General features: G+C 36.0%; 1 protein-coding gene across 3 annotated transcripts in view; it reads left to right on the forward strand.

Annotated features, from left to right (window-relative positions):
- LOC113067895 (B-cell CLL/lymphoma 9 protein-like) overlaps positions 1–21785 on the forward strand; it is a 99024-nt gene that overhangs the window by 58640 nt on the left and 18599 nt on the right. For all 3 annotated transcript variants that reach the window (XM_026240493.1, XM_026240577.1, XM_026240411.1), the window contains exon 3: positions 11141–11218. The gene's annotated coding sequence lies outside the window, so the exon portion shown is untranslated. The remainder of the gene's footprint in view (positions 1–11140; positions 11219–21785) is intronic.

A 21785-nucleotide genomic window follows, 5' to 3' on the forward strand; every position in this document is an offset into this window, starting at 1 on the left:
ATAAATGTAGAGCGCTTATTCCGAGTCACCATACTTTGCCACGTCACGACACCTTTGACTTCATTAGTAAATTTGATTAAATTACCTAAAAATGACCAATTATATTAGTTTTTTCAGTGGATAAGTAATTGAATTAAAGTAACATGATACACCCAAAACTGGTCATGATACAATTCATATTTGATTTATCAATGTTTACCAGCTTATGTCTTAGCAGTATATTGTAAAACCCTAGATTGATTGCAAATGTTTCCTTTTTTTTTAACTTACAAAAGCATTTGTATTCGCATTTTTACTCTGATTTTCATTTCAATATAAAAAAAAAAATTAAAAAACATTGTCAACAGTAGTTGTAACCATATTTGCATTGGCAGTCTCAAGACTTTTTATGGTTCTTTTGCAGGCTAGCAGCATTCGTAACCGTATTTTTTTTTTTTTTTTTTGAGGGAGTACTGCTCTCAGTAAGCAAGAGTCATTAAATGCTAATCATGGCCGCTGGGCGCTGCGCTGCAGAAACAAGCTTTTTGGTATCACGGTTTCTCACTGGTGACCAAGTAACCCTGTCCTGACACAGTCTCGCTGGCTTCTCCCCTACAGGCCAGCGGACCATCTGTCCACCCTCACAGCTGTCATCCAGAGCAGCTTTACGACTCTTGAAAGATTTTTTTTTTAATCTGCGCAAAACCATACTGCACTGTTAATCTTAATACGCTTGCTATTTTCCAAAGCTTATTTTTAGAATTGGGTATTAGGACCAGGGATACTCCTTTACCTTCTGTACAGAAGGTGTTTTTTAAAAAATATATTTTTCAAGCTACTGTGCAGTGGGACTTTGAAATGATATTGATTCATGTAGACAAAGCTGCCAATCATCTTGACTGTCTTGGCTTACTTATTCACCAAGTATTTTTGAGTGTCACACAGACAGTGCAGAGTCGGGATGGGAATCATAAGCAATTCAGTGATTCTAGTTCTGATTCCTTAACCATTACATTTAATGATTCTTTTAGTACTTTTGAGTAGGTGATTTAATAAGTCTTCAGTAGGTAAGTGCAGTTAAGTATCACTGTTAAATGGATTCAATCTTTAAATTGATTCAATCCAGTAATTTGTTGATTAACCCATTAACCCATTGTGACTTGACATACAGATTGCTGCATCCAAATATGTGTACTTCCGTACTATATAGTGGACTTCTTCAGTTTTCTGATCTGCTTACAGAGAGCTACCTCATAGATTAGTTTGAGGACAAACGCACACAAAATTATGTAAAAATATCCAAAACACATTAACTTAAAAGATTAACAAAATGAAAGGCAATAAGTAGCCTATAGGCCTATGTTGTGTTTGTATCTATTTTTGCTCTCTTCTCAAACATACTCAAGGAAAGGGAAACTTGAGACGGCAAAAAGTGGTACCGGTTTTTTTTATTTTACGAAAACGGAATGTATTATTTTAATTGTGTGTACATGGATTAAATTAGACTCTTTACTGTTTATGTATTTACCATAAATGACAGATTATTTTAGTTTGTTTTCACAGATGTAAGCAATTCAAGCGATCATGCCACTGCTCTGACATCATGCTTAACTGTATTTACTGAACTTGAGTCTACAGTGGAAAGGTGTTAAGGTTTTTTTTTTGGTTGGCTTTTGCCTTCCTACCCCCCCAACTCTCTTTTTCTCCTTCAGAAATAATATCATGTGCTAACAAGACTGATCTCTCTTTTTTTTTTCTGTCCTTTTGTGAGGATCTACTGGTGGGGGGAACTGCTGACCTAAAGCTTTGTCATTTAAGGTGTTTGCGTTCACAGTTTCAACCTCTGTGGGATATAGAGAGGTCCAGCTGTGCTAGCTTGCACCCACCATGCCAAGAGCAGTTTGGGCCAGAGCATCTGTGTGCCAGTTCATAAGTGTGTGTGGGGGGTTTGTGTGCCAGCCTGCTAAATGGACCCGAATTTAACAGTGTCATTTTGTAATTCTGAAAAAGAATAGCATATTACAAGAGTGTTTTGATAGTTAATGTGAAGTAGTCCATACTATAGTGTCTGTTTGGTATGGGTCAAGATGTCAATCAAAACGGAAATACTTTTTTTCTGTGGATGAAAGCCCCAGCTTATATCCATGGTTAGAAGTATTTGTTCATTTACCTATTTATTTATTTTAAAAGTTTTTTCTTGCAATAAAAAACTCTGAATGCTGACATGGCATAAGGCAAAAGTTTGAATTATAATTTTTTTTTTTTTTTAATTATTATTGGTTTAAAGGTGCCATATGCAAAAATTGAGGTAAAAATATCCATAACATGACCTACACGCATCAAAAGAATGAGAAGAAATAAGGGCGATGATGTCATTAAAAAAAAATGTCAAGTTATAGTGCTGGAATCACAAATCAAATCCGATAAGAAAAGGGGCCGAACCAGAGTAAACATCGGCACTGCTTTTAATCGCTGGAGACAACTGATGGACTTGAACTTGCAACATTTCTTTTCGATTGGTAAGTTAGATGCTGTTAGTATTTCACTAGAAGTTTGTTTTATATGTTTGTGTATTTGTTTTCGGGAAGTTATAACATAGAAATGTATCGAAGGCTGTTCAGTCTGTTGGTCTCCATGTCCTGTTTGCTTCGTGGTTTTTCTGTGCGTGAAAAAATTGATGTGTGGCGTGAAAGCGTGTGAAAAGAGTCAATTGCGTGTGTCTCACAGTGAATGCTTGAGAGTTGGCAAATTAGTTCCCAAGCAGAATAAAGGACAGGTTGATTATTGCTGTTTAGCGTTTGTATTAATCTATGATGTGTCCCTGTTTGCGTACAAGGACATACAAAATAAGTTAAAAGTGATACGTGGACCAAGGTGTCTGAGATTGTTCATTTTAAGTAAAGGATCATAATATTTCGTCCACAACAATATTTAATGAGGTTAACTTATAACTCCTTGTGGTTAGTCTGCACGAGATCAACAAGCTTGTTTGCTTTGCGGCTGCTTTAAATACAAAATAAGCATTCAATCTACGTTAGAGCGTCTGAGCGCTCACAAATCTTTCTGCAGCGTCGTGAGCAGAGCGGCAAGAGCGATTTTTGATGCTCTAGACGCCGGCGGTGTGAACGCACAGTTAGGCTTCGGCTATTGCTGTAGTGTTGTTGTGAAAGTAGGGGCGGAGCATAGAGACTTTGCCGTTTCTCGTTTGTTACTCTAGAGTAGACCAATTCACTTTATTGAGGCATACTGCCCCCATCTGTTATGGAATGTGGAGTATGACTTGATTTTTTTTGCCAAACATTACAGATGGCACCTTTAAGTGTTTAAAGAGCAGGTCATATATTTTTTGGGAAAATATCTCATATGCAGTTTAAAACATGGCTATTCTTAAATGGAAACAATCTGCAAAGTTAATCAAAAAAGTGCATGATAAATAAAGATATCGTCTCTCAAAAGAGAGAGTCGACTCAGTCACCTAAACGAGTCGTCATATTTTCGAATCTTTTGCCTGTTACCGGTATACGTCGATGGGTAACACATTTAGATAATCCCCGCCTTCCCGTGAAATACGAACAGAGTCTGGCCTGCCCACAATCACTTCTGCTATTAGTGTGCTTATGTTGATCATGTTGAGAAGACGCTGTGTTCAAGAATACAACCGAAATACAATTCAAACTTTTTGTTGTGTGCTTGCCATTTTATCAAGGACTGCTTCTCTAATCTTGGCTTTTATCTTCATTGGCTTCTAATCTTCATATTTTGGACTAACAAGCTCTCCAATCCATAACTCGTAAGTACGATTGATACGTCATTTTCAAATGAGTGTTCAAAATATCAAGTTTTTGTGTTAATGTATGATGTATTCTAGTGCAGCTTTAGGTTTCCATGTAAACCATATAACTGTATTACTAAAGTGGTTCTGATAATTTGCTGTGAAGCCATTCTTTTTTTAAGAATATGTTGATTATTGTGGACTGATGTTGTTCTAATTACTTCGTTTAATAATAAAAAATGTAGTGTAGCACACAGACTTTATAATAATTGTGAAATTGCTGTTTCTTTTGCTGCACTGGCAGTTATAGGGTTAATTTGGGAGAGACGAGTGAGTTAGTTAAGGCTGGTGGGCATGTGATGAAGATGTTCTGCTTTCTGATTAAAAGTGGGCACGGTTCGCTTGTGTAAGTGATTTTGTATTTAGTTTTTATTATAAGAACGTATTGGAGCACTATATTGTTATATGTAAAGGTGCGTTGGCAATGGTAGCGCTGGCTAACGGGCTCAATGACTCCACTCTGTACCAATCACAACAGGCATGGCCAGCTGACCAATCAGAGTAGAGTAGGCTTATAGAAGGGAGGGGTTTGCTCAGAACTTGCTTGGAACGAATCGTTTCCTGATCATTGGCATTTGACTGTAATATTAACTGTATGTTCTGAGAAAAAAGTTTTCTGACCTTAGATGCATTTTAGACCTGTTGTAGGGGACTCCAACACAATATTAAGACACTTTAAAATACCATATGACCTGCTTTTTTTTTTTTCTGTGTCTTGAAAATTATTGTATATATATTTACATTAAGTCATTTAGCAGACAGTATTCAGACCCCCTTAAAATGTTTCACTTTGTAATATATTGCAGCCATTTGCTAGAATCATTTAAGTTATTTTTTTCCTCATTAATGCAAACACAGCACTCCCTATTGACAGAAAAACACAGAACTGTTGACATTTTTGCACATTTATTAAAAAAGAAAAACTGAACTAACACATGGTCCTAAGTATTCAGACCCTTTGCTCAGAATTTAGTAGAAGCACCCTTTTGATCTAATACAGGAGTCTTTTTGGGAAAGATGCCAAGTTTTTCACACCTGGATTTGGGGATCCTCTGCCATTCCTCCTTGCAGATCCTCTCCAGTTCTGTCAGGTTAGATGCTATTTTAGCTGTGTGCTTAGGGTCATTGTCTTGTTAGAAGGTGAACCTTCGGCCCGGTCTGAGGTCCTGAGCACTCTGGAGACAGTTTTGATCCAGGATATCCCTGTATTTAGCCGCATTCATCTTTCCATCGATTGCAACCATTCGTCCTGTCCGTGCAGCTGAGAAACACCCCCACAGCATGATGCTTCACTGTTGGGACTGTATTGGACAGGTAATGAGCAGTGCCCGGTTTTCTCCACACATACCGCTTAGAATTAAGGCCAAAAAGTTATATCTTGATCTCATCCACAGCTCAGTCACAGTGATCTTTTGGGTTCTTCTTTACCTCTCTCACCAAGGCTCTTCTCCCCCGATAGCTCAGTTTGGCCAGACGACCAGCTCTAGGAAGGGTTCTGGTCATCCCAAATGTCTTCCATTTGAAGGATTATGGAGGCCACTGTGCTCTTAGAAACCTTTCTTCTTCTTCTTCTTCTTTTAGAGTTTAACTGGCGGTTGGCAAACCAACTTAAGGTGCATTTACCGCCATCTACCAGACAGGAGTGTGGTCGTCGAGAATAGACAGAGGGAATTATTCACCTATGCGCATACTTATTATATAAATATGTACATATTAAATACGGTAGAACAACCCCGTATTTTTGACTTAGAAACCTTTAGTGTAGCAGAAACTGTTTTGTAACTTTGGCCAGATCTGTGCCTTGCCACAATTCTGTCTCTGAGCTCTTCAGGCAGTTGTTTGACCTCATGATTCTCATTTGCTCTGACATGCACTGTGAGCTGTGAGGTCTTATATAGACAGGTGTGTGGTTTTCCTAATCAAGTCCAATCAGTATAATGAAACACAGCTGGACTCAAATGAAGGTCTAGAACCAACTCAAGGATGATCAGAAGAAATGGGCAGCACCTGAGTTAAATATATGAGTGTCACAGCAAAGGGCCTGAATACTAGGACCATGTGATATTTCAGTTTTTCTTTTTTAATAAATCTGCAAAAATGTCAACAATTCTGTGTTTTTCTGTTAATATGGGGTGCTGTGTGTACATTGAGGAAAAAAAGATAGAACTTAAATGATTTTATCAAATGGCTGCAATATAACAAAGAGTGACAAATTTAAGGGGGTTTCATTTTCATTTTCCAGTTGATCTAAATAAAGTAAACTTTTTTAAAGCTTTATTTTATTTTGGTAATGTTTCGTTTATGTTAGGGGATATTCATATCTTTTTAGTTTTACATTTTTTTTTCCAATTTAAAAACTTGTTCTGCTTGCTTCCCTTCTGTTGCACTTTGGTTTTTAAACCAAGTCTTATGTAAAGAGTCAGTTATACAGGGCTTCCTTAAGACCTGTTAGTGCACTAATTTTTCAGGCAACTGATTGATAGTTCGATTTTTAAAATGTATGGTGGGTTGTAAAATGTATGGTGGGTCTGTTGTGCACCTGAAGTATTCTATGTATGTGTGAAAGAGCGAGAGCATGCTCATTTTCTCCAGTTGTGTGTGAATGCATGCATGCACGTGCACACACTTACGTGCCAGTGCACATCGCCCTTCTCACCAGCTGGTCGTCTGACATCATGTCACCATGGCGCCAGGCCTTTGGCGGCCTGTAGAAGCCTGCAGCACCATGCCAACAACGCACACACAGAAACAGGAGTTTAGTCTTGCATTTAAGGAGCGGGAACACCATGCCAACTCTGGTAGCCAAGCAGGAGAGCCTGCAGACACACACACACACATTCACACAGGAGCGAGTGTGATCCATGTCAGCATGGTCTCAGATCAGGAGGGCTCACTTCACTAGACAGACACAGACACTCAACTGAACAAAGGAACATACACGACCAAGAGTGCAGTGCTGCTTTTCTACAGAATGAGGAGGAGAACGGATAGAGGCACTGAACATTTGTCTACTGTTTAAGTTTGCAGGGTTCAGCCCGGGCCTGCACAGTTTACGGCTAATGCGTTTGGAAATTGTTCAGGCACTGTGGAGGAAACAGACGCATGCCTGGTAGAAGTGGGCATTTGAACATTTTAACTGTTTAAGTGTGTTTGCTGGAGAGAGAGGAGACCGAGAGTAAATGGGTTGATGGCCTCCCTGGTTCTGTTTTTCTGCAAACTTGTTTTTGTCTGTAATCTCAATGGACATCATTTTATCCATAATTTAAATTTAAAATTGTTATTTTTTACAATTTGTCATACCTGCCCAGGGTCTACAGGTGGAAATTAGCAATTGTTGCTATAACCTGGCCCAAGACATATTCTGTTGTTTAACAAGTTTAATGTTTATTTGTGCATTGTCCCTGTTTCAAATAAAATAATTTCCATTCCAATGCGATCAATCATGCAGCCCTAGTTCTTGTTTTGATCTAGAATCAAACTTCCTGTTGTTAATACAATACCTTTATGCTTTCTAGATAATCAATTGCGTAGTACCCTGTCTTTCTTTGTGAGGGCCATAGGCTTATTTTTTCGTTCTGCTGGACTGGACAGAGATGAAATCATTGTCTTCCAGCAGTAGGCAAGCGTATAGGTTTCTACACCAGTCCTCTTTGAACAGATAAACTGGTTTGTTGGAGCATGTGTGGAATGCTGTTGTGAAAGCGCCGTACATCAAATGGTTAAATCATACCGTGTTTGCTTGCATCACTGTCTGCTTATGGGAGGCTGAACCTGTAATTAGAGGCAACGATATCTGACAGACTCATGACGGCACCCAGTTGTGGTACATCTCACGTATGTGATGCGTTTGTTAGCACGTCTGTGTGCATGTCTTCCATCACCTAGCTCAATGAGGATACAACGTAAGCCTATGATTTGCACATAAGTATAAAACTGTAATAAAAATAGAGTATAATAAAACACTGGGGGTAGATACAGGCGAGCAGAAGGATGTTTTTAGGTCTTGAATGAGGGAAGCCAGCAAACACCTTGAAGGGATTGACAGAAAACAAGGGAAGGCAAGGATAGTCCTAAATTTTGTGAGATTATTAAAAAGTTATGAGTGTTAATGATTCATTGAGGATTTAAAGGAACAATTACTCCATAGAACTATTTTTGTTCTAAATAGTGGAACAGAGTTTTTCAACTTTTTGCTTTTTTTTTGTTTTGCTTTTTTATAGCATTAGAAAATAAAGTGAGTGTTGGTTGAGATTTGTGAACTAGTCATGGTACTAAACTGACTATTCAATTAGAGGCTAGTTAACTAGTTGCTGTTGTGTTTGTGTGTGTGTATTTAAAGAAATTGTTTTACCCTGTGAGTGTAAGGCAACCAGGTTCTGGTCTGGAAAAATGGTTTTTGTGGATGTATATGTATTAGACATATGAAAAAGTTTTTTGATGTGTTTATCTCCTACACAGAATCTGCTATTGCAGTCACATTGGGTCAACATCTATCTCACTCTCTTTTTCCTAAACACATTTAAGTCACACTGTGTGGTGACCATAGAAGAATCTGAAATCTGCAGTTGTTCGGTCTCTGGTAGTGGTTTAACATCACTTAGGAGCTCGTGCTGAATGTGACTCCCTCAGATAATATGGCCAATCGATGTCACATCAGGAGAAATAATTCCGCTGTTAGGAACAACAGAGAAATGGTTCTCGTGTGGAGATGCACAGTTTCTCCCTGCTTGATTTGGTATAATATTCTGCTGACCCAGCTATATGCCTTTTTACCCGATATTGATGCTCACATTTTTAAAAAACCCACATTTGTGGTAGACGAGGCCTGGTGGCTCATGCACGTATTTCAACAAAAAGCATGCAGGGATCTTTAAATTCACAATGCCACTCCTATGCTACAATTCTATCCATTTAATACTATAACGAAAAGGCAATCATCACTGGGGTTGACCGTGACAGTGAGCCAGATGTTTAAAATGCAGGAAGTTGGGATGTTAATTTTAACCGGTTAACCATTAACCGACCGTTAAGAATTTTGATCGATTAATACAATCAGTTAAACGGATGAAAAAGTCATTTATTTATTTTCAATAATTTATCAAAATATTTTAAAATGTTTGCTGCATGGTTAAAAATGCTACGCGTTTTTAGAGAGTAAAAAAACGTATGTTGCGTAGCCTATTAATAAGTCACATTTTATTATTTCATTCAGAAATGGGCCTAATGCCGACGCGACAAGCCAGAATGAATTAATTTAGGCTAAAATGAAACTGAAACCAATGCTGGGTCTCTCATTCGACACAAAATCAAATGCTTCCATATCCGGGATGTAGGCTTATTTGAATGCCAAATTATTTATTATATCCTACTTCACTCGCGTTCCAATCGCCACGTAAAACAAAATGTTTTGCATAACATCATGGCGGCACGGTGATAACACTTAACAGCACAGATTTTAATACATATTTAAACTGAGCAGTGTGTTTTGTTCCCCATATGTTTGAATATCTGTGTTTTATTATGATAATGAACCGGCTGCATTGTCAGTGTAGCAAAGCTTAACTGTGTGCATGTGGCGCCAGCGCAATCACTTGAGTTTTTGCCTTCCAACAGTGGAAGCAACTAGCCGACTCCTTTCAGTCATAAAGATAATCGGAATTGTAAATGGTTTGCCTTTGTGTACATTCACAATAAAAACAAATCTTTGTGAGCAAAATAATCTCATATAGGCCCATTTATTCGCTATATATAGCGCAGCTTTATGTTGTTCTCCTCTCACAGGAGCACTGCAGGTGCGTGATGTGATATGAAGATCATGTGAATCCTCATGTTCTTATGTTTGCTGCTTTTTGTGCATGTAAAATAAATCCCCGGGAAACAAATGTAAGTATTTTTAATGGGTGACAGACATTTATCTTTTCTAATTTAATTCAATTTTAATTAAAAATCTTGTCGGTTAACTGTTAATAATCAGTTAATAAGCCTCGGTGGCCAGTTAGGAAAATTAACCGAAATTAACATCGCTAGCAGGAAGTCTTTTTGAATGACTTTGGGGGAAAGAGGAAGCTGGTTGTAGATCAGCTCCTGTTTGGAGTAGGAAGTGACCTCATTAGATGAGGAGGCTTCTGATGGGATTTAGAGCATCACACTGAAACAAAACAATGCATCATTCCTTTACAACATTGTATTGTCTGCTTTTTGTCTGAATGTGGGCTTTGAGCTCAGTTTTTAACAGTAGCCAACGGGTGTTTGCATCAGTGCTTGAAATCTTTGAAGTTCTTTCATGTATTATTTCTATGAGTTGATTATATTTGGGGACACCCACACAGACTCATACTTTCTCTTTCTCTCTCGTTCATTCATCTGCTCTTGAACTGAAAGGTAAAAGCTTGCTGATTTCATCAGGCTTAATGTTCATGCTGCTCTTTTTAATGCAGTGGATGCATACAGTGGCTGGTGGCTGACAAGCTCCAAAAAAAAAAAATAGACCAAATGTTTTCTGAAGTCTTCTGAATCATAAATTGGCATTCAAAAGTTTGGGGTTGGTAAGATTTATTTATTTGTTAATGAAGTTTCTTATGCTCTTCAAGGCTATATTTATTTGATCAAAAGTACAGCAAAAACAGTAATATTATGAAATATTATTACAAATGTAAATGGTGTTCTGTTTTAATATTCTTTTAAAATGCAAAATTACATTTTCAGATTTTCTTTTCTTTAGGTTTCCTTGATGAAAATGTATTTGCAATAAAAATCTTTTGTAACATAAAACTTTTGCCACTTTAGATTTATCTAATGCATCCTTGCTTAATAAAAGTATTAATTAATAAAAAATAAAATCCCACCGACCCCAAACCTTTTAATAGAAGTTTATTCAAATGCATTTGCTGTTATTGACACATCACCTGGAGCATTACATCTTGATCAAGTTTGGATCTGTGCAGATGCAACTGACATTTCATAGTTACCGCTGACGGCTAGATTTTAATGAAAAGAGTGAAATCAAACAGGTATTAAATGACATAAATGTTGATTTGGCTGAACTATTTCTTTCACAGGTTTCATTATTACAGCATATAGTGTGAGCGTGAGAGCGGGTTTGACAAGCTTGAAAATTTGTTATAATGATACACTTCTCAAAGAAGTGTCATTCAATCAAAGCTGCTTCACCCATCTATTATTAATCAAGCCATTACCTCAGTCTATTCTGCAGATCTGGCTTTAACACACTACTCTTGCCTCTTAAAGCATTTTCTCAGTGGTGTAACACTGGTCCTCAAGAGTGTGTTTAATAAATGTGTATTCTCTCTCTCTCTCTCTCTCTCTCAGATCGTTGTGCGGTTGGTGGTGTTCTGTTGCAGTCAGTGCAGTCATGGCCACAGCTATATCGTGACATAGAGGGACATGGTGAGTGCAGCTTACACTTCTTGTTTTCATGGCTTTAAGACATCCATGTCAGACAATTCAAAAGTTTGGGGTCTGGGAGAATTTTTCAATATTTTTGAAAGAAGTCTCATACTCTCCATGGCTGCATTTATTCGATACAGTAAAAACAATAATACTGTAGTCTATTATACATTTTTTTTAAAAGAAGTGTTTTCTTAATATTTGAAAAAATATTTTATTCATGTAATAATGGCAAAGCTAAATTACTCCGGGCTTCAGTGTCACACGATCCTTCAGAAATCTTTCTAATATGCTGATTTAGTGCTTAAGAAACATTTATGATTTATCGTTGTTGAAAACATTTGTGCTACTTAGTATTTTTGTGGAAACTTTTTAATGAATAAAAACAGCATTTAAATTAAATCGAAACCATTTGTTACATTTAACAGTGTCAGTTTAATAGGGGTTTGGGCAAATAATCAAATATTCAATCTGTAATTATTAATACTGATTGAGATTTTTTTTTTTATCAGGAAAATATAAGCACGACAATATAAGCAACTAAACTGTTTTAACAGAATTTTAATTTTGGTATGAACTCTTATTCACCAGACATGAACCTAGGAACCTCTTTAGAGACAGCGGAGTAGTCATTTTGAGCTACAGATCCACAAAAAATGGATGAATATGATTCAGTCATGGATTGTGGTTTAAGTTTGAAGTCGGCAACTCCTGCTGCAGGCATCTCTGCATTCAAGCTAAACTGTGACCTGAAGGTTACTTAAAGGGTGTCATTAGAATTATAACTTATAGATATTGTACATTGGGACCATTTTTCAGTCTGATTTGCAGCAGCGTATGGCGTTCCTCAGATGGATCTGGGCACTAAAGAAACTTGGATGGATGATGTGATAGTATGAGCCCTCCTGATTCTCTGTAAAACTTAGTGGTGATGATCAAAAATGTTCTGGGCCTCTTTATGGATCCCAAAATCGATAATTCTAGGTCAGAATTGTTTTGGTTTCCTTTTTTTTTTGGCTCTAAAGAGATTTGCAACTAATAATGGAAGTGTTTTTTTCCACTGTTTAAGCGTCTCTTCTCTTGTCAGTTTTTGAGTTTTTGTCTTTAAGAGAAATAAAGCTCAATGTATTGAACAGCACTCCTGATTAATTTACCTTAACTTAATAATGCTGGTTTATGACCAGTGAATCACTTTTTCTGCACACATTTCAGCCATTTTTTCAGTGATTGAACTGAATCGTCTTCAGCTTTACTTTAGCAGCGCAGTGTATCTTTGTTAAATGTGATTACTTGAGTGATGTCCTTCTGTCATTTGCTTACAGGGATCACTATATATTGCTGGGCATCGATTGAAATGTTTAATCACATTGTTATGCACAAAACTAATAGGGCTATGTATCACCAGCAAAGTCACAATACGATACATGTCACCATACGATGCATATTACGATACAGCACTGCACTGAATTTGACATCAGTAGACTTTAGTAAAACAGCTGTTTATGAAACATCTTTTCCTGATGCCACCGGGGTTGCGGTAGCACTGGGGGCTTAGGCCCGTCATTGCTGTTTACAGCAATTTATATAGTTAAATTCTTAAAATATAGGTTATTGTGTGCATAGACTAGATCAGAGGTGCTCGGTACTCCTGCTGGTGATCTGCCTTCCTGCGGTCTTGAGCTGCGGCTGTAATTAAATGCACCTGAAAGAGCTAATGGGGTTTTTAATTCAATTATAAATTACAGTCAGGTGTGTTAGAGCAGATCTCTGCTAGAAATATCTACAGGTGCAATACTGAGTCCTTCTAGCTGATGAATAGAGTAATTACATGGAGTCATCTATCAGTTCATAAGTGTGCTGTTTTAAGTGTTTATGGTGGGCCTGTTTCTGTAAGTCTCTGCAGCAGCTCTGTGGTGAAACATCACAAGTATGGCACGCATAAGGCATGATGTGATTTAAATCTTTTCTTTTCAGTGTTTGTGTTAATCAGAGCTTGAACCAGTGTGGCAAGCTATACTTTTAACTTGGTTCAAATTAAATGCACATTATTGGAAAAAGTGCACTATTTGGAAACTGAGCTTCTTTAATACTGCTGAGTAATGTAGTTTAATTAAGTTTTGCTAATTTTAGCTGGTAATATTTTACTATTATTTATAAACTGTTCATTAATCAGATGTATTAATATTTTAAATTGGCTTTTGATTTTTACATTTCAATTTAATTTCAGTTTTAGTACTTTTGTCAATTTTTGTAATTTATACAATTTAGTAACTGTTTTTTTGTGTTGTTGTTTGTCATTTTAATTAGTTTTTGTTAATTATTATAAATTATTAATGCTGTTCAATTTTACTAATAATAGGCAGTGTTATTTTAGCATCATTTATAAACTATTATTGTATTTATTAATATTTTGAATTAGCTTGATGGAACTATGGACTATGGAAGTCAGCGGCTAAACAATTAAACAAATTCATTAAAATATAAAAAAGCTAATTCTAAATACTATAATAGTTTATAAATGACGCTATATATAGAGAGAGAGAGAGAGAGAGAGAGAGCATAGAATATATTTATTAGATGATCTGCTTTGTAAAAAAAGAGAGATGTTATGATGCAAGTTTATTGTACATCCAGTCAGGGGTATCCAATTAAAGTTCCAAGATGCAACCTCTACATTTTCTTCCAAGCAGTGGTCCAGAACAAAAGAGAACAACAACAAAAATATATTATTATTATTATTTTTTTAACATGTATTGCATTTTTACATGCAAGGCCATGTGACAAATTTTTTTTTTCTGTTCAGGGTTTTCCTCCTGAAATCTATACTATTTTAATATTTTAGCCTACTTAAAAGCGTTTATGAACAATATAACTACAGTAATCAAAAACGTTCTCATCTTGAACAGAAAATAAAGATAACCATCAATTTCAAAGTTTAAGTTTATCCTAGCCATTTAAGAACAATTTTTGGATGAGTGCTGGGGTATGGATGCGGACTTTTGAATATCCGTTATATAAGTATTTAACCATTGAAGACTTGAGTTGATTTTAAAATGCTTTTTAAAATTCACATGTCCTTTTCCTCTTCGAGTCGAGTCTGAGTCAAGTCTGAAGTCTATAAAAAAGTGACTTGAGTCTGAGTCACTAACTTGATTGCCCATCTCTTCTACCGTCAACTGTTTGGTCATTTTTGGGTGATCCATTCCTTCAACAATAACAACATGGCTTTTCATTACTACCATCACTGCTTCTAACAGGGACATTTTGTTGATCACACAGCTTTGCCCACTGCATAATTATATATTCCTCATCAAATTTATTCTGATTGCCTGGTGATTTTTGTTGCATGCTTTCAGTGTGGACTGTGGATTAATTAAATGTCAATGGAAACTTTTGTGGTTGTATCACAGTGTATGCAGGGAAAGTTATGTATTTCCCTTTAAGCACGCTATAAAATGATGTTTGATTTTTTTTTTTCTGAGAAACGTCTATAGGACACATTCCTGAAGCTTAAGCCTGGTGCTAGTAATGCAAAGATGCTAGTAATCTGATAGACCTTTTTGGCTGGATGAAGGATCATCACCTTCAACTCAGCCTTGCTAAGACAGAACTGCACGTGGTCTCAGCCAACCCAGCACTTCATCACAACCTCTGTTATACAGCTAGGTTCGTCAAGCATAACTCCAGGACAGGACAGCCAGGAATCTTGGAGTTTTGATTGATGATCAGTTAAGTGCCACAGACCCGACCCGGTCCTGCAGGTTTGCCTTTATACAACTTTAGGAAGATTAGACCCTTCCTAACAGAGTAGCCCGCACATCTTCTTGTCCAAGCTCTTGTTCTCTTCAGACTGGACTATTGTAATGCTCTCTTCGCGGGCCCTCAGAGTGGTCTTCAGCGAGCCAAAGAAAGCCCCCATCAGTTTGCACTGACTGCCAATAGACGCTTGCATCAAATGCAAGGTACTGATGCTATTCTACAGACAGCCACTGACGCTGCACCAATATACATAAACTCGCTAGTTCAGAGCTATACGCCCTCCAGAAGCTTGTGTTCTGCAAGTGAACGACCCAAAGAGGCACAAAATGACTCTCGGACGTTTTCCTGGATTCTTCCCAGCTGGTGGAACAACAAAAACATCTAAAGACGCATCTTTTTTTTTTTTTTTTTTTTGCCATCACCTGACAACCTGATACTAGCACGTGCCTATTCCATTCAGTATAATTATTAAAATGTGTATTAAAGTTTGATTCAAGCAATCCACTGTATAGTTTGAAAGCACTGATTTACATTTTTTTTAATGCGAAAGCTTCTGCCAAATGCACGAATGGATGCCTAGATCGGTCTGCCATGGATCATTTTGTAATCAGCATTAGACAGGAAGATCTGCTTGTTTGTGTCTTTGTGACTGCAGGCACTCGGCCAAAGCAGATGGTCAGTTTAGACTTGTTTTTTATTGATTATTTATGCTTTATAAATGGGATATGCATATGTCTGGCCTTTTTATAAGGAATGAAGACATTTCTACTTAACCATCTAACTCTGAGCGGTTCAGATTGATGGATTTTTGTCTACTGTTTTTTCTGGCTGCTATATCCCACCGTAAATCAGGCTAGCTGTCTCTTTAGCTGTCTTTATTATATTAACAGAAGCTACATCTAATAGCAATATAATACCAGTTTCATATGCTGTCTTTATTGATAAAGACTAGGATTTGGGTAAGGAAAACCACAGCTAGCATTTAACGACAACTTAAGTGTGTGCATGTGTATATCTTTATTTATTTTTTCCACCTGAAGGCAGTGGTTTTCAATGTTAGACCTCTTATCTCTTTTTGTCTGTGTTAGAAAAAATATGAGCAATCCTTTTCACCATGGCGCGTGTGTGTGTTCGGGCCCATGCGCCTCCTACACACATGTACATGCTCTTTATGATATATAAGTGAGAGTTTACAGCCCCTGAGCCATGCAGAATGGAAATGGAGTTTGAAATCGTTGCTTTAACTGAATAAGGGTGGCAGGACCTCTGCTGTAAACAGCCCATTACACAGTTCATCTAGTCATTTAAGCCTCATGGCTCGGTGGTGTCCAGTGCAGCTGTCTGTGTGCTCGACGCACCTCCTGCTAGTTTTCTATTTGTCTGTTTGTGTTCCTGATGATGCCCCGGAGCAGCACAGACGGCCCGCCACGTGAGCGCCTTGATACTGCTGCACCAGTTCAGAGCTGATGGATCCAGGAAACACTCAACACTTGATCCACATGTGCAGCTAGACACAACAAATCCTTTCTTTTATTATTTATTTTTTACATTTTTCATTTGTTCTTTCTTTCTTTCCTTTTGGTTCTTAACTTTCTTTCTTTCCTTTAGTTTTTTTTTTACTTTACCTTTTCATTTGTTCTTTCTTTTTTCCTCTTTCATTCATTCATTCTTTCTTTCTCTTTTTTTTTTTTACTTTACCTTTTCATTTGTTCTTTATTTTCTTTCCTGTTTGGTTCTTTCCTTTTTTCTTCACCTTTTCATTTGTTCGTTCTCTCTCTTTCATTCTTTCCTTTTTCATTCTCTCTCTCTCTTTTTGTTTTACTTTTCTTTACCTTTTCATTTTTCTTTTTCTCATTCATTCTTTTCTTTTTCATTCTCTCCGTTTTTATTCTCTCACTCTTTCTTTGTTTTTTACTTTTCTCTACCTTTTCATGTGTTCTTTCTTTTTCTTTCTTTAACATTTTACCTTTTAATTTGTTTTTTCTTTTTTTTCTTTTTCTCTCTTTCTTTCCTTCTTTCCTTCCCTTTTAATTTCTTTACCTTTTAATTTTTGTTTTTGTTTTTCTTTACTTTTTTCCTTACCTTTTCATTTGTTCTTTTTCTCTTTCTTTACTTTTTTCTTTACCTTTTCATTTGTTCTTTCTTTCTCTTTTATTCTTTCCTTTTTCATTCTCTTTATTTCCTCCCTTTTCCTTTTTAATTTCTTTACCTTTTCATTTGTTCCTTTCTTTCTTTCTTTCTTTCTCTCTCTTTCTTATTCTTCATACATAGAAATACATATGCTTTTATTTACAAAATTTTTAAATAACACTATTAAATTGGAAAATTTGTATTTAGGTACTTTTTGCTTTAATTTATTAAAACGTGAACATTATTATTATTATTATTTATTTATTTATTTATTTATTTATTTCATTAAGATTATGGAGTGAATATTCCAGCCTGCATTGTTGAAGCTGTGGTTTTAACATTATTTTTAGTCTTTCCTCAGTCCATCCCAGATTTAGCTGTATATCGTGTCACACTGGCCCCTGTTTTCACCTCTTTCTTGTTCCCACTCGCTCAAGACTGGACAGGAAATGTAGGAGCATTCAGGAATGTTTGTCTATTTCTGAGAAGGAAGTGGAAATTTCTGAGGTTGAATGCGTGTGTGTTTCTCTCCCTGTTTCTAGCTCCACAAGTTCAAGACTCATTCCAAGCTTAGACTCTGAATCGGATGTTCATTTATCTTTTTGGTTTGTTTGGTCTTCAAGTCCACATGAGATCAAAATAGAAATTTTTATTTATTTTTTTAAATGCAATGCATGTTTCAAAGAGGAAACTCAGCATTTTCTTCTAAATGTGATAAAAGTAATAACTTGCTTTTTCACAAACGCCAATGCATGTTGACTCTTGAATACCGTTCAAGTAGATCTTGGGATAACTCTGTTTCAATGGAAAAATATCAAAGCTACACTATGCACATGCGTTTCTAAAGATTGGTGGGTACAGGTTTGTTTTTGAGGCTGTCGTAGATCCAGGGCTTGTTGGTAGGGGTGGCCTTGGCAGTGGTGTTTGTGGGTATGCGTGCATGAAGAGAAATGTCTGTGTTGGGCTGGAGAAAGCTTGATGGTTGGCAGTGCTGCTGTCGCTGTACGCCATTAGAGCTCTGCACCGGAGCAGCACCGGCCTCTCAAACTGAGAGCGCTGAAATCTGAGAATGTCAGTATGCAAGTGTGGGTTCAGGAGGAGAGAAGAGGGGCCATGCAAGGAAACCATGCTTTAAATTACAAAAAATTAAATGGCTGCCACAGTTGACATGCTCGTTTCTCGTTATGTTTCCTTTTTTTTTCTTTTTGTTATATTCAGCAGAGCTCTGAGCTTATACACTACCGTTCCAAAGTTTTCTATTTTTATTTTAATTTGTTTTATTCAAGGATGCATTAACTGATCAAAAGTGGCATTTATAATGTTACAATTTTTTATTAAAAAAAAATGTTGCTGTTGGGAACTTTTAATTCAAGGAATCCTGAAAACAAAGTATCACAGTTTCCATCATTGTAGCACAACTGTTTTCAATATTGATGATGATGATGATAAATGCTGCATAATTTGAGCAGTAAATCAGTATATTATAATGATTTCTGAAGGATCATGTGACACTGGAGTAATGATGGTGAAAATTCAGCTTTGACATCACAGGAATACATTTATATTTTAAAATATAAAATATAGAAAACATTTTAAATTGTAATAATATTTCACAATATTAAAGTTTTATTGTATTTTTAATCAAATACATGCAGCCTTGGCCAGTATAGGAGACTTAATTATTAATAATAATAATAAACGTCGTTACATTTTTTTTTTAAAAAGGACCCCATGGATATATTTTCTTGCTTTTGCACTGTAAATAAATCATGTATGTAATCAGACAGGTGAAAGTAAACAAAATAAGACTGATTACTTTAAGATAAACAAATATGTTAATTTTTATAATAATTCAATTTTAATTAGTTATTAACAAGCGGTAACGGATCATTATATGTACCTAACCCCTTTCTCTGTTGACATGAATAGAAAGTAATAAAAAGCTGAAAATCACAGTGTGAAATACAATTTGCTGATATTGTTTTAATCTTGTGTCTCCAAATAATGTTTCACATTCACATGTCTTAATTTAATTGTTGGCAATATTTTCACCCTGTAGAGTCATGATATTAAATCAAATTACATATGAATGTCTTTTGTTGTTGTGTTAAATATTTTTAAGAAGTTTGAGCTGAGTCACGATTGGGTTTAAATGGATTGTTTGAAAATAGTATAATGAACTTTGAGATGGTTTATAGGCAATTTAACTGAATTAATGTGATCTAAATAGGAATTATGCATTTGAGTGAGTTTTTTTTCTTTTCTGTCTTAATTCTGATCAGCCTGAGATGCTTCATAAAAGCATTTATTTAAGTTTAGTGTACAATTATATTAAATCCCCAAAATGGAGTCTTGGGGTTGAGTCTTTCAGTGCTCACTGTTAGGCCGGGAAGGAATATGTGAGATGCTTGCATCATTTGAGTGTTTTGGAAGCTGTCCTGAATATTTTCTGGATGACACTGCAGCTTTTAGAGGTTTCTCATATCTTATGAAAGCTAGAGTTTGCATACAGACAGAAGCCTCTAACGTGTTAACACAATCTCATTTACACACAGAAGCACTAGCACACCCTGAAAGACAAACTTAATCAGTCCTCCTGTGAATTATTATTATTATTTTTTGTATTTTACTGTCGCGTGTAAAGAATTGTGCTAGTCATTTATCAGTTGAGTTACCGACTCACCCACAGCTGTTTCTGTTTTTGAGAGATCTGGGGTACAAGATGTAACCTTCTCTCTCTCTGTCTCTCTCTCTCTTTTTACACTTGTAATATGAACTTTTTTTTACACTTATAATTTAATGTCGGTTTTAACATCAGATTTGGTAGTCATATGTATATACATTACCGTTCAAAAGTTTGTGGTTGGTAATCGGGCTGAAACGATTAGTCGACATTATCGACAACGTCAGCAATAAAAAAATTGTCGACAAATATTTTGGTTGTCGAGTAGTCATTTGATCTCATTTAACTAATGTAAGTGCCTGTAATAACACGGTTTGACCAGTGTAACGCTGTAGCGCAAGACTGTAATTCAGCTCTCCCGATGCAATTCAAGAGAAGACCGCGCTTCAGTTCAGAGCAAACAGAGCAGATCTGAACCTGAGGCGGCTGAGCGGCGTTTGGATGAATATGTAAATATACACAACACAACAAAAATTGACCGCGTTGTGAAAGCAGCACAGAACACATTTGATTATAGCGATGTGGATGTTTACACAAACTCTGAAGTTCAGCACTTCAGGTAAAGTCACGTCACGTTTATTTATATAACAGTACAATGCAATGGCCTTAAATCAAGCAGCTTTACAGTATTAAACGTGAAAAACCAGAGTTAGTGTCGCTTTCAGTTAGAATTATAACTTGATTTTCAGTTATAAAACAGCTCGCCAGTATAGAGCTAGCTAATCATAAAATCTTTGTATTAGCGGTCAAAAATATTTAATTGAAGTTTTAGTTTGTTTTTATCTCGATCAGGACTGTTTTGATTATCATAACCCTATAAGGTATTTTAAGAGAGAGGATTTTTAGCCAAAAATAAAACGTCCTATCACTTCTCTTTATTTTGTTTCTTATACATGTGACTTACAAAAAGAGATGATAATGGACAGAATGATTTGTCGTTCAGCTACTTTCTCATATAGCTAATTAAATGGTGAATAAGAGATTTCCTCTCTCATCTCATTTTGAGTGCAAAATATATTTATTTGTACAAATTAATTGTATATGACTTTCAAAAGCGGAAGTAATTACCTTAATTTATCTGTTGGAATATGTATATTTTAACTAATTGCAAAAGCTGAATAATAAATGTCTAATGATTAATCAGTTAAATAAATGACGATTAGTCAACTTATCGAATGAATCAATTATCAAAATAATCATTTGTTGCAGTCCTAATTGGTAATGATATCATTTATTTATTTTATTATTTGTTTGTTTGTTTTTGTAAAAAGACTCATGCTCAAGAAGTCTACATTTATTTGATAAAAAAAATCCATTGAATTGGTAATGATTTAATCTCAATATTACTATATAAAAAAAAAACTTTTCTATTTGAATATATTTTCAAATTAAATTTATTCCTGTGATGCATCATTACTCAAGTCTTCAGTGTCACACAATCCTTCAGAAATCATTTTAATATGTTAATTTGCTGCTCAAGAAACTTCTTATTATTATCAGTGTTGAAAACTATAGTGCTGAGTAATATTTTTGCGCAAAACATTATTTTAAGGATTCTTTTGATGACTAGAAAGTTCAAAAGGTTAATATTGAACCTAGTTTGAAAGCAGTGAGAGAGAAAATGGTATCAATTGGAAAGCGAAACAGTTTGCCGTGGATAAAGATTAGCAAATTGAACTATTTCAAATTAGAGTATGTCATGAGACTGACTTTCACTAAATTTTGCAAGATATTGTCCAGTTTGTTACTTTGAATATTTGTACATTTTCCATGCTCCGTTTCATCTATTTAGCTTGGATTAAGTTTTCCGGTCTTATTACAGAGCCTTGCATGATGGGGCTCCTCACTTTAACTGTGTTCTCAGCATGATGTTCTACTGCAGACTTAAAAAAACACCAGCAAACTGTTTTCAGTCTATCACACACCTCCATTCGAGATGTTACACGACTACTTGTTTTCGACAAACCGTTCTTATGGAGGCCTTCGGTCTGACTC

This window comes from Carassius auratus, chromosome 1, assembly GCF_003368295.1.
Source record: "Carassius auratus strain Wakin chromosome 1, ASM336829v1, whole genome shotgun sequence".
In the NCBI taxonomy this organism is placed as follows: Eukaryota; Metazoa; Chordata; class Actinopteri; order Cypriniformes; family Cyprinidae; genus Carassius; species Carassius auratus.